The following is a 15,328-nucleotide window of genomic DNA, read 5'->3' as shown; positions in this document are numbered from 1 at the left end:
TGTGCAGGCCCGTGAGTGTGTGTAGGAACTGTGTGTGTGTGTAGTAGCTGTGTTCAGGAGCCGTGTCTGTGTGTTGTAGTTGTGTGCAGGAGCCGTATGTGTAGTACCTGTGTGCAGGAGCCATGTGTGTGTGCGCGGGTGTGTGTGTAGTAGCTGTGTGCAGTAGCCATGTGTGTGTAGTAGCTGTGTGCGGGAGCCGTTTGTGTGTAGTAGCTGTGTGCTGGCCCGTGAGTGTGTGTAGGAGCTGCGTGTGTGTGTAGTAGCTGTGTGCAGGAGCTGTGTGCGTAGTAGCTGTGTGCAGGAGCCGTGTGTGTGTAGTAGCTGTGTGCAAGCCCGTGAGTGTGTGTAGGAGCTGTGTGTGTGTAGTAGCTGTGTTCAGGAGCCGTGTGTGTGTGTTGTAGCTGTGTGCAGGAGCCGTGTGTGTAGTACCTGTTTGCAGGAGCCGTGTGTGTGCGCGGTTGTGTGTGTGTGTAGTAGCTGTATGTATGAGCCGTGAGTGTGTGTAGTACCTGTATGCATGAGCCGTGAGTGTGTGTAGTACCTGTATGCATGAGCCATGAGTGTGTGTAGTACCTGTGTGCAGGAGCCGTGTGTGTGTGTAGTAGCTGCGTGCAGGAGCCGTGTGTGTTGTAGCTGTGTGCAGGAGCCGTGTGTGTGTGTAGTAGCTGTGTTCAGGAGCCGAGTGTGTAGTAGCTGTGTGCAGGAGCCGTTTGTGTGTAGTAGCTGTGTGCTGGCCCGTGAGTGTGTGTAGGAGCTGCGTGTGTGTAGTAGATGTGTGCAGGAGCTGTGTGTGTAGTAGCTGTGTGCAGGAGCCGTGTGTGTAGTACCTGTGTGCAGGAGCTGTGAGTGTGTAGTAGCTGTGTGCAAGCCCGTGAGTGTGTGTAGGAGCTGTGTGTGTGTTGTAGCTGTGTTCAGGAGCCGTGTCTGTGTGTTGTAGCTGTGTGCAGGAGCCGTGTGTGTAGTACCTGTGTGCAGGAGCCATGTGTGTGTGCGCGGGTGTGTGTGTGTGTGTAGTAGCTGTATGCATGAGCCGTGAGTGTGTGTAGTACCTGTATGCATGAGCTGTGAGTGTGTGTAGTACCTGTGTGCGGGAGCCGTGTGTGTGTGTAGTAGCTGTGTGCAGGAGCCGTGTGTGTTGTAGCTGTGTGCAGGAGCCGTGTGTGTAGTAGCTGAGTGCAGGAGCCGTGTGTGTAGTACATGTGTGCAGGAGCCGTGTGTGTGTTGTAGCTGTGTGCAGGAGCTGTGTGTTTAGTACCTGTGTGCAGGAGCCGTGTGTGTGTGTAGTAGCTGTATGCAGGCCCGTGAGTGTGTGTAGGAGCTGCGTGTGTGTGTAGTAGCTGTGTGCAGGAGCTGTGTGTGTAGTAGCTGTGTGCAGGAGCCGTGAGTGTGTGTATTAGCTTTGTGTTTGCGTAGCTGCTGTGTGCAGGAACCGTGTGTGTAGTACCTGTGTGCAGGAGCTGTGTGTGTAGTAGCTGTGTGCACGAGCCGTGTGTGTGTGTAGTAGCTGTGTTCAGGAGCCGTGTGTGTTGTAGCTGTGTGCAGAAGCCGTGTGTGTAGTACCTGTGTGCAGGGGCCGTGTGTGTGTGTAGTAGCTGTGTGCAGGAGCCGTGTTTGTAGTACCTGTGTGCAGGAGCCGTGTGTGTACTAGCTGTGTGTAGTACATGTGTGCAGGAGCCGTGTGTGTGTGTAGTAGCTGTGTGCAGCTGCCGTGTTGTGCAGGAGCCGTGTGTGTGTGTAGTAGGTGTGTGCATGTGTAGTAGCTGTGTGCAGGAGCCGTGTGTGTGTGTAGTAGCTGTGTGTGTGTAGTACCTGTGTGCAGGAGCCGTGTGTGTGTGTAGTACCTGTGTACAGGAGCCGTGTGTGTGTGTAGTAGCTGTGTGCAGGAGCCGTGTGTGTAGTACCTGTGTGCAGGAGCCGTGTGTGTGTGTAGTAGCTGTGTTCAGGAGCCGTGTGTGTTGTAGCTGTGTGCAGGAGCCGTGTGTGTGGTAGCTGTGTGCAGGCCCGTGAGTGTGTGTAGTAGCTGTGTACAGGAGCTGTGTGTTGTATATTAGCTGTGTGCAGGAGACGTGAGTGTGTGTAGTAGCTTTGTGTTTGCATAACTGCTGTGTGCAGGAACCGTGTGTGTAGTACCTGTGTGCAGGAGCTGTGTGTGTAGTAGCTGTGTGCACGAGCCGTGTGTGTGTGTATTAGCTGTGTTCAGGAGCCGTGTGTGTTGTAGCTGTGTGCAGGAGCCGTGTGTGTAGTACCTGTGTGCAGGGGCCGTGTGTGTGTGTAGCAGCTGTGTGCAGGAGCCGTGTTTGTAGTACCTGTGTGCAGGAGCCGTGTGTGTGTACTAGCTGTGTGTAGTACCTGTGTGCAGGAGCCGTGTGTGTGTGTGTAGTAGCTGTGTGCAGGTGCCGTGTTGTGCAGTAGCCGTGTGTGTGTGTAGTAGGTGTTTGTGTGTAGTAGCTGTGTGCAGGAGCCGCGTGCATGTGTAGTAGCTGTGTGCAGGAGCCGTGTGTGTGTGTAGTAGCTGTGTGCAGGAGCCGTGTGTGTGTAGTAGCTGTGTGCAGGAGCCATGTGTGTAGTACCTGTGTGCAGGAGCCGTGTGTGTGTGTAGTAGCTGTGTGTGTGTAGTACCTGTGTGCAGGAGCCGTGTGTGTGTAGTACCTGTATACAGGAGCCGTGTGTGTGTGTAGTAGCTGTGTGCAGGAGTCGTGTGTGTAGTACCTGTGTGCAGGAGCCGTGTGTGTGTTGTACCTGTGTGCAGGAGCCGTGTGTGTGTAGTACCTGTGTGCAGGAGCCGTTTGTGTAGTACCTGTGTGCAGGAGCCGTGTGTGTGTGTAGTAGCTGTGTGTGTAGTACCTGTGCGCAGGAGCCGTGTGTGTGTGTAGTACCTGTGTGCAGGAGCCGTGTGTGTGTAGTAGCTGTGTGCAGGAGCCGTCTGTGTAGTACCTGTGTGCAGGAGCCGTGTGTGTGTAGTAGCTGTGTTCAGGAGCCGTGTGTGTGTGTACTAGCTGTTTTCAGGAGCCGTGTGTGTGTAGTAGCTGTGTGCAGGAGCCGTGTGTGTGTGTGTAGTAGCTGTGTGCAGGAGCCATGTGTGTAGTACCTGTGTGCAGGAGCCGTGTGTGTGTACTAGATGTGTTCAGGAGCTGTGTGTGTGTAGTAGTAGCTGTGTTCAGGAGCCGTGTGTGTGTAGTAGCTGTGTTCAGTAGCCGTGTGTGTGTAGTAGCTGTGTGCAGGAGCCGTGTGTGTAGTACCTGTGTGCAGGAGCCGTGTGTGTGTACTAGCTGTGTGCAGGAGCCGTGTGTGTAGTACCTGTGTGCAGGAGCTGTGTGTGTGTAGTAGCTGTGTTCAGTAGCCGTGTGTGTGTAGTAGCTGTGTGCAGGAGCCGTGTGTGTAGTACCTGTGTGCAGGAGCCGTGTGTGTGTACTAGCTGTGTTCAGGAGCCGTGTGTGTGTGTAGTAGCTGTGCTCAAGAGCCGTGTGTGTGTAGTAGCTGTGTTCAGGAGCCGTGTGTGTTTAGTAGCTGTGTGCAGGAGCCGGGTGTGTGTGTGTGTAGTAGCTGTGTGCAGGAGCCGTGTGTGTGTAGTAGCTGTGTGCAGGAGCCATGTGTGTGTGTAGTAGCTGTTTTCAAGAGCCGTGTGTTTGTGTAGTAGCTTTGTGCTGGAGCCGTGTGTGTGTAGTAGCTGTGTTCAGGAGCCGTGTGTCTTGTAGCTGTGTGCAGGAGCCATGTGTGAAGTACCTGTGTGCAGGAGCCGTGTGTGTGTGTGTAGTAGCTGTGTGCAGGAGCCGTGTGTGTGTGTAGTAGCTGTGTTCAGGAGCCGTGTGTGTGTGTAGTAGCTGTGTGCACGAGACGTGTGTGTGTGTAGTAGCTGTGTTCAGGAGCCGTGTGTGTGTGTAGTAGCTGTGTGCAGGAGGTGTGTTTGTGTATAGTACCTGTGTGCAGGAGCCGTGTGTGTGTGTGTGTAGTAGCTGTGTTCAGGAGCCGTGTGTGTGTGGGTTTAGTAGCTGTGTTTAGGAGCCGTGTGTGTGTAGTAGCTGTGCTCAGGAGCCGTGTGTGTGTTGTAGCTGTGTGCAGGAGCCATGTGTGTAGTACCTGTGTGCAGGAGCCATGTGTGTGTGTAGTAGCTGTGTGCATGAACCGTGAGTGTGTGTAGTACCTGTGTGCAGGAGCCGTGTGTGTGTGTAGTAGCTGTGTGCAGGAGCCTTGTGTGCAGGAGCCGTGTGTGTAGTACCTGTGTGCAGGAGCTGTGTGTGTATGTTGTAGCTGTGTGCAGGAGCTGTGTGTTTAGTACCTGTGTGCAGGAGCCGTGTGTGTGTGTAGTAGCTGTGTTCAGGAGCCGTGTGTTGTAGCTGTGTGCAGGAGCCGTGTGTGTAGTAGCTGTGTGCAGGAGCCGTGTGTGTAGTAGCTGTGTGCAGGAGCCGTGTGTGTGTAGTAGCTGTGTACAGGCCCGTGAGTGTGTGTAGGAGCTGCGTGTGTGTAGTAGCTGTGTGCAGGAGCTGTGTATGTAGTAGCTGTGTGCAGGAGCCGTGAGTGTGTGTAGTAGCTGTGTGCTTGCGTAGCTGCTGTGTGCAGGAACCGTGTGTGTGTGTAGTACCTGTGTGCAGGAGTCGTGTGTAGTAGCTGTGTGCACGAGCCGTGTGTGTGTAGTAGCTGTGTGCAGGCCCGTGAGTGTATGTAGGAACTGTGTGTGTGTGTAGTAGCTGTGTTCAGGAGCCGTGTCTGTGTGTTGTAGTTGTGTGCAGGAGCCGTATGTGTAGTACCTGTGTGTAGGAGCCATGTGTGTGTGCGCGGGTGTGTGTGTAGTAGCTGTGTGCATGAGCCGTGAGTGTGTGTAGTACCTGTGTGCAGGAGCCGTGTGTGTGTAGTAGCTGTGTGCAGGAGCCGTGTTTGTTGTAGCTGTGTGCAGGAGCCGTGTGTGTAGTACCTGTGTGCAGGAGCCGTGTGTGTGTGTTTTAGCTGTGTGCAGGAGCTGTGTGTTTAGTACCTGTGTGCAGGAGCCGTGTGTGTGTGTAGTAGCTGTGTTCAGGAGCCGTGTGTGTTGTAGCTGTGTGCAGGTGCCATGTGTGTAGTAGCTGTGTGCAGGAGCTGTGTGCAGGAGCCATGAGTGTGTATAGTAGCTGTGTGTTTGCGTAGCTGCTGTGTACAGGAACCGTGTGTGTGTGTGTAGCAGCTGTGTGCAGAAACCGTGTGTGTGTAGTAGCTGTGTGCAGGAACCGTGTGTGTAGTTGCTGTGTGCAGAAGGAGCCGTGTATGTTGTAGCTGTGTGCAGGAGCTGTGTGCAGGAGCTGTGTGTGTGTAGCTGCTGTGTGCAGGAGCTGTGTGTGTAGTAGCTGTGTGCAGGAGCCGTGTGTGTGTGTAGTAGTTGTGTGTTTGCGTAGCTGCTGTGTGCAGGAACTGTGTGTGCGTGTGTGTGTGTAGCAGCTGTGTGCAGGAGGTGTGAGTGTGTGTAGCAGCTGTGTGTGTAGTAGCTGTGTGTGTGTGTAGTTGCTGTGTGCAGGAGCCATGTGTGTGTGTGTAGTTGCTGTGTGCAGAAGCCGTGTGTGTAGTTGCTGTGTACAGGAGCCGTGTGTGTAGTAGCTGTATGTTTGCGTAGCAGCTGTGTGCAGTAGTTGTGTGTGTGTTCAGTACCTGTGTGCAGGAGCCGTGTTTGTGTGTAGTAGCTGTGTGCAGGAACCGTGTGCGTGCATGGTAGCTGTGTGCAAGAGCCATGTGCGTGCGTGGTAGCTGTGTGCAGGAGCCCTATGCGTGCGTGGTAGCTGTGTGCAGGAGCCATATGCGTGCATGGTAGCTGTGTGCAGGAGCCATATGCGTGCGAGGTAGCTGTGTGCATGAGCCGTGTTTGGTGTGTAGTACCTGTGTGCAGGAGCCGTGTGCTTGCGTGGTAGCTGTGTGCAGGAGCTGTGTGCCTGTGCGGTAGCTGTGTGCAGGAGCCGTGTGCATGCGTGGTAGCTGTGTGCAGGAGCCGTGTGCGTGCGTGGTAGCTGTGTGCAGGAGCCGTTTGCGTGCGTGGTAGCTGTGTGCAGGAGCCGTGTGCGTGCGTGGTAGCTGTGCATGAGCCGTGTGCGTGCATGGTAACTGTGTGCAGGAGCTGTGTGCATGCGTGGTAGCTGTGTGCAGGAGCCGTGTGCGTGCGTGGTAGCTGTGTGCAGGAGCCGTTTGCGTGCGTGGTAGCTGTGTGCAGGAGCCGTGTGCGTGCGTCTTAGCTGTGCAGGAGCCGTGTGCGTGCATGGTAGCTGTGTGCAGGAGCCGTTTGCGTGCATGGTAGCTGTGTGCAGGAGCCGTGTTCGTTCGTGGTAGCTGTGTGCAGGAGTCGTTTGCGTGCGTGGTAGCTGTGTGCAGGAGCCGTTTGCGTGCGTGGTAGCTGTGTGCAGGAGGCATGTGTGTGTGTGTACAGGGGCTGTGTGAGTGTGTGCAGGAGCTGTGTGTGTAGTAGCTGTATGTTTGTGTAGCAGCTGTGTGCAGGAGCCATGCGTGTGCAGTAGTTGTGTGTGTGTGTTTAGTACCTGTGTGCAGGAACCATTTGTGTAGTAGCTGTGTGCAGGAACCGTGTGCGTGCGTGGTAGCTGTGTGCAGGAGCCGTGTGCGTTCGTGGTAGCTGTGTGCAGGAGCCGTGTTTGGTGTGTAGTACCTGTGTGCAGGAGCCGTATGCATGCGTGATAGCTGTGTGCAGGAGCCGTGTGCCTGTGCGTTAGCTGTGTGCAGGAGCCGTGTGCGTGCGTGGTAGCTGTGTGCAGGAGCCGTGTGAGTGCGTGGTAGCTGTGTGCAGGAGCCGTTTGTGTGCGTGGTAGCTGTGTGCAGGAGCCATTTGCGTGCGTGGTAGCTGTGTGCAGGAGGCATGTGTGTGTGCAGGAGGCATGTGTGTGTGCAGGAGCCATGTGTGTAGTAGCTGTATGTTTGCGTAGCAGCTGTGTGCAGGAGCCATGCGTGTGTAGTAGTTGTGTGTGTGTGTGTTTAGTACCTGTGTGCAGGAACCGTGTGTGTAGTAGCTGTGTGCAGGAACCGTGTGCGTGCGTGGTAGCTGTGTGCAGGAGCCGTGTGCGATCGTTGTAGCTGTGTGCAGGAGCCGTTTGCGTGCGTGGTAGCTGTGTGCAGGAACCGTGTGCGTGCGAGGTAGCTGTGTGCAGGAGCCGTGTGCGTGCGCGGTAGCTGTGTGCAGGAGCCGTGTGCGTGCGCGGTAGCTGTGTGCAGGAGCCGTATGCGTGCGCGGTAGCTGTGTGCAGGAACCATGTGCGTGCGCGGTAGCTGTGTGCAGGAGCCTTTTGCGGGCGTGGTAGCTGCAGGAGCCGTGTGCGTGCGTGGTAGCTGTGTGCAGGAGCCGTGTACGTGCGTGGTAGCTGTGTGCAGGAGCCGTGTGCGTGCGTGGTAGCTGTGTGCAGGAGCCGTATGCGTGCGTGGTAGCTGTGTGCAGGAGCCGTATGCGTGCGTGGTAGCTGTGTGCAGGAGCGTGTGCGTGCGCGGTAGCTGTGTGCAGGAGCCGTGTGCGTGCGTGGTAGCTGTGTGCCGGAGCTGTATGCGTGGGTGATAGCTGTGTGCAGGAGCCGTGTGCGTGCGTGGTAACTGTGTGCAGGAGCCTTTTGCGTGCGTGGTAGCTGTGTGCAGGAACCGTGTACGTGCGTGGTAGCTGTTTGCAGGAGCCTTTTGCGGGCGTGGTAGCTGTGTGCAGCATTCGGGTGTGTGCGTGTGTGGTACCCGTTTGTGCAGGAGCCGTGTGCGTGCGTGGTAGCTGTGTGCAGGAGCTGTATGCGTGCGTTATAGCTGTGTGCAGGAGCCGTGTGCGTGCGTGATAGCTGTGTGCAGGAGCCGTGTGCGTGCGTGGTAGCTGTGTGCAGGAGCTGTAAGCGTGCGTGATAGCTGTGTGCAGGAGCCGTGTGCGTGTGTGATAGCTGTGTGCAGGAGCCGTGTGCGTGCGTGGTAGCTGTGTGCAGGAGCCTTTTGCGGGCGTTGTAGCTGTGTGCAGGAACCGTGTGCGGTAGCTGTGTGCAGGAGCAGTGTGCGTTCGCGGAAGCTGTGTGCAGGAGCCGTGTGTGTGCAGGAGCCGTATGCGTGCGTGGTAGCTGTGTGCAGGAGCCGTGTGCGTGCGTGGTAGCTGTGTACAGGGGCTGTGTGCGTGTGTGCAGGAGCCGTGTGCGTGCGTGGTGTGTGTATAGCTGTGTACAGGGGCTGTGTGAGTGTGTGCAGGAGCCTTTTGCGGGCGTGGTAGCTGTGTGCAGGAACCGTGTGCGTGCGCGGTAGCTGTGTGCAGGAGCCGTGTGCGTGCGCGGAAGCTGTGTGCAGGAGCCGTGTGCGTGCGTGGTACCTGTGTGCAGGAGCCGTATGCGTGCGTGGTAGCTGTGTGCAGGAGCCGTGTGCGTGCGTGGTAGCTGTGTGCAGGAGCCGTTTGTGTGCATGGTAGCTGTGCAGGAGCCGTTTGTGTGCGTGGTAGCTGTGTACAGGGGCTGTGTGAGTGTGTGCAGGAGCCGTGTGCGTGCGTGGTAGCTGTGTGCAGGAGCTGTATGCGTGCGTGATAGCTGTGTGCAGGAGCCGTGTGCGTGTGTGATAGCTGTGTGCAGGAGCCGTGTGCGTGCGTGGTAGCTGTGTGCAGGAGCCTTTTGCGGGCGTTGTAGCTGTGTGCAGGAACCGTGTGCGGTAGCTGTGTGCAGGAGCCGTGTGCGTGCGCGGAAGCTGTGTGCAGGAGCCGTGTGTGTGCAGGAGCCGTATGCGTGCGTGGTAGCTGTGTGCAGGAGCCGTGTGCGTGCGCGGTAGCTGTGTACAGGGGCTGTGTGCGTGTGTGCAGGAGCCGTGTGCGTGCGTGGTGTGTGCGTAGCTGTGTACAGGGGCTGTGTGAGTGTGTGCAGGAGCCTTTTGCGGGCGTGGTAGCTGTGTGCAGGAACCGTGTGCGTGCGCGGTAGCTGTGTGCAGGAGCCGTGTGTGTGCGGGGAAGCTGTGTGCAGGAGCCGTGTGCGTGGTACCTGTGTGCAGGAGCCGTATGCGTGCATGGTAGCTGTGTGCAGGAGCCGTGTGCATGCGTGGTAGCTGTGTGCAGGAGCCGTTTGTGTGCATGGTAGCTGTGCAGGAGCCGTGTGCGTGCGCGGTAGCTGTGTGCAGGAGCCGTGTGCGTGCGGGGAAGCTGTGTGCAGGAGCCGTGTGCGTGCGTGGTACCTGTGTGCAGGAGCCGTATGCGTGCGTGGTAGCTGTGTGCAGGAGGCATGTGTGTGTGCAGGAGCCATGTGTGTAGTAGCTGTATGTTTGCATAGCAGCTGTGTGCAGGAGCCATGCGTGTGTAGTAGTTGTGTGTGTGTGTGTTTAGTACCTGTGTGCAGGAACCGTGTGTGTAGTAGCTGTGTGCAGGAGCCGTGTGCGTGCGTGGTAGCTGTGTGCAGGAGCCGTTTGTGTGCATGGTAGCTGTGCAGGAGCCGTTTGTGTGCATGGTAGCTGTGCAGGAGCCGTTTGTGTGCGTGGTAGCTGTGTACAGGGGCTGTGTGAGTGTGTGCAGGAGCCGTATGTGCGCGGTAGCTGTGTGCAGGAGCCGTGTGCGTGCGTGGTATTTGTGTGCAGGAGCCTTTTGCGGGCGTGGTAGCTGTGTGCAGGAGCCGTGTGCGTGCGTGGTAGCTGTGTGCAGGAGGCATATGTGTGTGTACAGGGGCTCTGTGAGTGTGTGCAGGAGCCGTGTGAATCCTCACAGTGCGCAGTGTACACTCTGTGAGGATCCTCCAGTGTTGGTGGCAGGCACATGGCCACAAATATATGATTTGCATACATCCGTTCACATGCCAACTAGACGTCCTCGGCCTTGTTCAATACAAGTGTATGAGTGAGGCCGAACATGTCTAGATAAGATGTAGCTGGAAGTATGCAAATCACATACTTGCGGTCACATGACCGGCTGTTTCCGACACTGTAGAACTTCCACAGTGCGCACTGTGAGGATTCACAAGTCTGCAGTCGCATGGAGTGACTGCAGAGGATGCGGCATGTCTTATTTCTGACTTCCAGTCTATTTGTTCTCCGTGAGATGTGTGTCTGGCTGCGGCTCTTTCATAGAGGACATATGAGAGCTCTATTGAGTGATTGCTCCTGTGTATGGGAGAGACTGCTGAGATATCATCCTTCAGCAGAGCACCCATTTAAGGTGTATTGGTGGGGGGGGCATAAGAATCACTTTGGCCGACAGTCTAATATGCATGGTGGTATCAGCAGACTGATTATCGGGAGAAATGTCGATCTGTCATGTCTGATTTCGGACTGCCAATCATACTGGATAATCCTTTGGTAGAGAAGCCTGACATCGGCTCTATAATGGCGCATACTCATCTGTGTATAAATCGGATGTGTGCAATCCGATAAAAAAGTCTTATTGCACCCTGACTAATGTTATTCCCTCATTCTGCGCTCTGCTGTGAGGTTTTTTCTCAGCTGGAATTTGGGTTTGAAAAAAAAAATCTCAGCATGCTGCAAGTGGCCACGTATATCGGACGCAAGTCAACAGGTGCGAGAAAAAAAGCGGAACAGCACCCAGACAATGCGTACGTCGTTCAATTTTTACGGATACGTTACCATTCTGTAGCATAGAACATAATAGTTGCAGAGAGAGAAACCGCACTGCATACGGATGTCATACGGATGCTAGATGAGAAAAAAAATCATACACTCACATGACACATGGAATACCAGAGAGAACACAGGAGCGCTCGTCTAAACAAGTGCACCTGCGTATGGAAGAGATGGCCAAGATGGCTGCCAATCGAAAGACCAGTCGAAGTGTCGTTTGACCAACAGCCTTCTAATCTGTACAGCTGGATTAAGCATCACTAGAGCTAAGAATCAGAGAATCACTCAGGTTTGACTCCAAGCTCCTAAATAAATAGATTCTTCATTTGTTATTTGGAGGACTGAGACTTGGCGGATCCACACGGTAAACACCATGTGCAATGAACGATGGATGTCACGGACATTGCCTGGGTCTCTCAGCAACAGAGTTCTTAATCATTAGAAGACATAAAAATATTCCATGCGCCGGCTTACCGCGGATCATCTGGTAACCAGTTTTGTTGCTTCGACATTTCATTGGCGCCTATAGATCAAAAAAGATCAAAATCCAAAAATTAGGAAATTAACTTAATTCCATTTAAACACTTTTGCAGCCCCTACTGATAAAACTAATGCGGCTTATTTGTAGTTTATTATGCAGCTTATTTATAGTTTATTATGGATGCAGGCATGACATACAAAAAAACCTTCTGAATGTAGTGCTGCGTTTTTTAGGCATTAAACCAGTACTATTGCAGTAGCGCATAAGAAAACATCATTGTTATAAAAAGGCAGCGCTCAAGTGGTGATGTTAATCGGTTCTTGTCCTTCCACATAAAACCTGAAGGAAAGCATCATCGTGCTACAGTCTCCTTCCGGAAGCAGTTAGAATTTTTTTTTAGTACACATACCAGTCTAGTATGCAAAAAACTGCCCTCGTTCTCACGTTCTATAATTCTTTTTGATTGATTAGTCTATTCCTGCAAATTGGGAGTCATCACATTCTTTGCCTCGCAAAGTGAGAGGTCCCCCTGAGCAAAGCTGGTTATAGGCTTTCATTCTCCCAGGTCAAATGTTCTGGTTGCGACCCTATCCCTGTATCTATGGCAGCAGGTTTTGACACCCCCTAGCATCAACATACCCCAGTTGACCACAAGGTATCCCACTGACCCATTGGAATGATTAAATCTGAATCTGAAACATGTTTGCTTATTTTACTGGTGATGGCAACCATGTATTTTTTTACAATGTTCAATAAAAAGTGATTTTAGAAGAGGATCTGATTGCTGGATATATTAATTTTAACTGGAGAAATCGGAAACTAATTATAACTGGGGAAGTGAGCTAGAGCTGACACTTCAACCTCCATTGACGTAGGGACTTCCTGCAGTGACCAGGTAATTACGACAGGAGATTTGCTCTGATATCCAGACATTAAGACTGGGATCCGTTTACTCAGAGGTGGGGAAGTACACTTCCCAGGCCAGAACTTCCTCTGATCAAAGCACTGTTCTGAGACGTTTTGGAGCCAGTGATGAATATTGGATTTTGCATTGATCCGATATTTATGGGAGCTGTATTTTCTGGGTTGTAGCAAAGGGACAAATGTATCACATTCACTCACATCACCGTAAGGCCATTATAACCCCTCCAACCTAATATTGCGCCTACGGATGGTGCTAGCCATGCCATGTTTCATCTCTATAGAAAAAACAACAATATCTACCGGCTAGGACTTTCAGTGCCGAAGATATCCTGAAGGCGGGGGATCTCATATACTTCTAAAAGACCTAGCACATCTCACAAACAGCCCCCATATTACTCACCAAGGGGAGATATGAGGGTGTAATCTTGATATAATAAAAATGAAAGTTTGGGTGTCTGTCATTGTCATTCTGGAATAGTTCGCTGTGAGAGTGTTCCATTTTTCCAATCTGAGCGCTTCTTGCCATAAAGATAAGAGCCATTCATGCAACATAAGGTTTAGTATGTCTCTTTCATTATTTCTTTTTATTTAATTTAATTGTATGTACCATATTGTTTTGTCTTCATTTTGTATCACCTTTGTATATTTTTATAAACACTGCCTATTTTTCTGGATTAAATATATAACATTTAATAGCTCTGTTCCTTTTGCTCTGTAAACCGCACCCCTGAAACCATACACTACCTGTAATGGGTGTCCAATCGACCTTTATTAACAATTGGTGGTGGCAGCTAGTAGTTCCTTTTGTTATTTTGAATTTGACAGTGAACGTAACAGGGTAGATACATATATTCCATGCAATGGAACCAGAGGTGTATATACCATACACTTACAGTGAGTTCCCCAATAGCCAGTCTAGTAGTGGAAGCAGCTGCAACCTCTTCCATCACTCATCAGTCAATTGCATAATTGTCCTGACGATTAGGGGCTTGGAAGTTACATCTCCAGGTATATAGGTGGCAACGATGGGATCTTTGTGACCATCCCAGTGTCATTCCTGAGGCTAAGTGCACACGTACCGGAACTCTCGCGGAAATTACCGCGAGAATTCCGGAATTCCATTCCGCGGGAAAATCGCATTTTAAATTCCCGCGATTTTCCCACGAAAAACTAGCATTTTGCAAGCGTATTTAGCTTGCAAAATGCTAGCGTTCTCCAAGCGATCTGTAGCATCGCTTGGAGAACTGATTGACAGGTTGGTCACACTCGTCAAACATAGTGTTTGACGAGTGTGACCAACTTTTTACTACTGAGGCCGCCTATGCGGCATCAATAGTAAAAGATAGAATGTAAAAAAAAATAAAAAATGGTTTTATTCTTACCCTCCGACGTCTCGCGCATCCGTTCCCAGTAATCCTTTGCGAAAATGCCCGCGATGACGTCTGTTCTCGCGAGACTTCGCGATCCCGCGAGAACGGACGTCATCGCGGGCATTTTCGCAAAGGATTACTGGGAACGGATGCGTGGAGAGAGGCGGGAAGGCTGCGCGGGACGTCAGAAGGTAAGAATAACAATATTTTTTATTTTAAATTCTATTTTTTACAGGGATATGGTACCCAAAGCCCGGAGGACAGTCTCCTCTCCTCCGGACCGTGGGTACCATCCGCAAATGTTCTGCTTACTTTCCGCATGGTGTGCACAGCCACATGCGGGAAGTAAGCGGAACAATGCATTCCTATGGGTGCGGGATCGCCGCGATTCCGCAAATTAATGAGCATGCTGCGCTTTTTACCGCGAAGCGATTCCGTGTTAGGTGCTGCGACTTTTTATTTCCAGAAGTAAACACTGATGGGTGAGCAAAATAATTTAAAATGCAAAGTAGACTGGTTGGAGTGTATCTTTGCAGATTGGGACTGGTGCGCCAATGAATACAGATTTGACTTGTCGAATAATTACTTGTTTTAACCCCTTCCCGACCCATGACGCCTACATTGGCATCATGAAAAGCTGTGCCATTATGACCCATGACGCCTAAGTAGGCGTCGTGGTATAAATCGCCCTCCTGCAGCTCAGGTGACCGGGGTCAATGAAAGGTCACCCGACCCTTAGGCACAGGACCCGTTGTGCTTCACCACAGGGGGGGTGGCTTAGCCCCCCCCATGGCTACGATCGCTCTGATTGGCTGTAGAAAGTGAAACAGCCAATCAGTGATAGTAATATTTCATCAATGAAATCTGATGAAATATTACAATCCAGCCATGGCCGAATTATTTTCACGGCTCTACGTTATAAACTTCTGTGAAGCACCTGGGGGTTCAAAGTGGTCACTATGCATCTAGATAAGTTCCTTAGGGAGTCTAGTTTCCAAAATGGGGTCATTTGTGGGGGAGCTCCAAAGTTTAGGCACACAGGGACATGGTGTCCGCTAACGATTGGAGCTAATTTTCCATTCAAAAAGTCAAATGGCGCTCCTTCCCTTCCGAGCTCTGCCGTGCGCCCAAACAGTGGTTCCCCCCCACATATCGGGTACCAGCGTACTCAGGACAAACTGGACAACTTTTGGGGTCCAATTTATCCTGCTACTCTTGAGAAAATAAAAAATAGCGGGCTAAAAAATCATTTATGAGGAAAAAAATGATTTTTTATTTTCACTGCTCTGCGTTATAAACTTCTGTGAAGCACTTGGTGGTTCAAAGTGCTCACTACACATCTAGATAAGCTCCTAATTTCCAAAATGGGGTCACTTGTGGGGAGTTTCTACTGTTTAGGCACATCAGGGGCTCTGCAAATGCAACATGACGCCCGCAGAACATTCCATCAAAGTCTGCATTCCAAAATGGCGCTCCTTCCCTTCTAAGCTCTCCCATGCTCCCAAACAATGGTTCCCCCCACATATAGGGTATTGGTGTACTCAGGACAAATTGCACAACAACTTTGTGGTCCAATTTCTCCTGCTAGCTTTGTGAAAATAAAAAATTGCGGGCTAAAAAATCATTTTTGAGGAAAAAAATGACTTTATTTTCACTGCTCTGCTTTTGTGAAGCACTTGGGGGTTCAAAGTGCTCACTACACATCTAGATAAGTTCCTTAAGGGGTCTAGTTTCCAAAATGGTGTCACTTGTGGGGGTTTTTCACTGTTTAGGCACACAGGAGCTCTCCAAACGCGACATGGTGTCCGCTAACGATTGGAGCTAATTTTCCATTCAAAAAGTCAAATGGCGCTCCTTCCCTTCCAGGTCCTGCCAAAAATTTTTGTGAAAAAAAAAAGTACCTTTTTTTTACGGATCAATTTGTGAAGCACCTGGGGGTTCAAGGTGCTCACTATTCATCTAGATAAGTTCCTTGGGGGGTCTAGTTTCCAAAATGGGGTCACTTGTGGGGGAGCGCCAATGTTTAGGCACACAGGGGCTC

At 51.9% G+C, this 15,328-nt stretch overlaps 1 protein-coding gene across 2 annotated transcripts in view; it reads right to left on the bottom strand.

The window, feature by feature from the left end:
• The window catches only part of RNF144A (ring finger protein 144A), a 190,853-nt gene that overhangs the window by 103,799 nt on the left and 71,726 nt on the right, over positions 1–15,328 (bottom strand). For both annotated transcript variants that reach the window (XM_073568171.1, XM_073568172.1), the window contains exon 2: positions 10,987–11,035. The gene's annotated coding sequence lies outside the window, so the exon portion shown is untranslated. The remainder of the gene's footprint in view (positions 1–10,986; positions 11,036–15,328) is intronic.

This window comes from Dendrobates tinctorius, unplaced genomic scaffold (assembly GCF_039654945.1).
Source record: "Dendrobates tinctorius isolate UK_male_01 unplaced genomic scaffold, ASM3965494v1 ptg000021l, whole genome shotgun sequence".
NCBI lineage: Eukaryota > Metazoa > Chordata > Amphibia > Anura > Dendrobatidae > Dendrobates > Dendrobates tinctorius.
The sequence above is the reverse complement of the archived record's forward strand: the minus strand, read 5'-3'. Positions and strand labels throughout refer to the sequence as shown.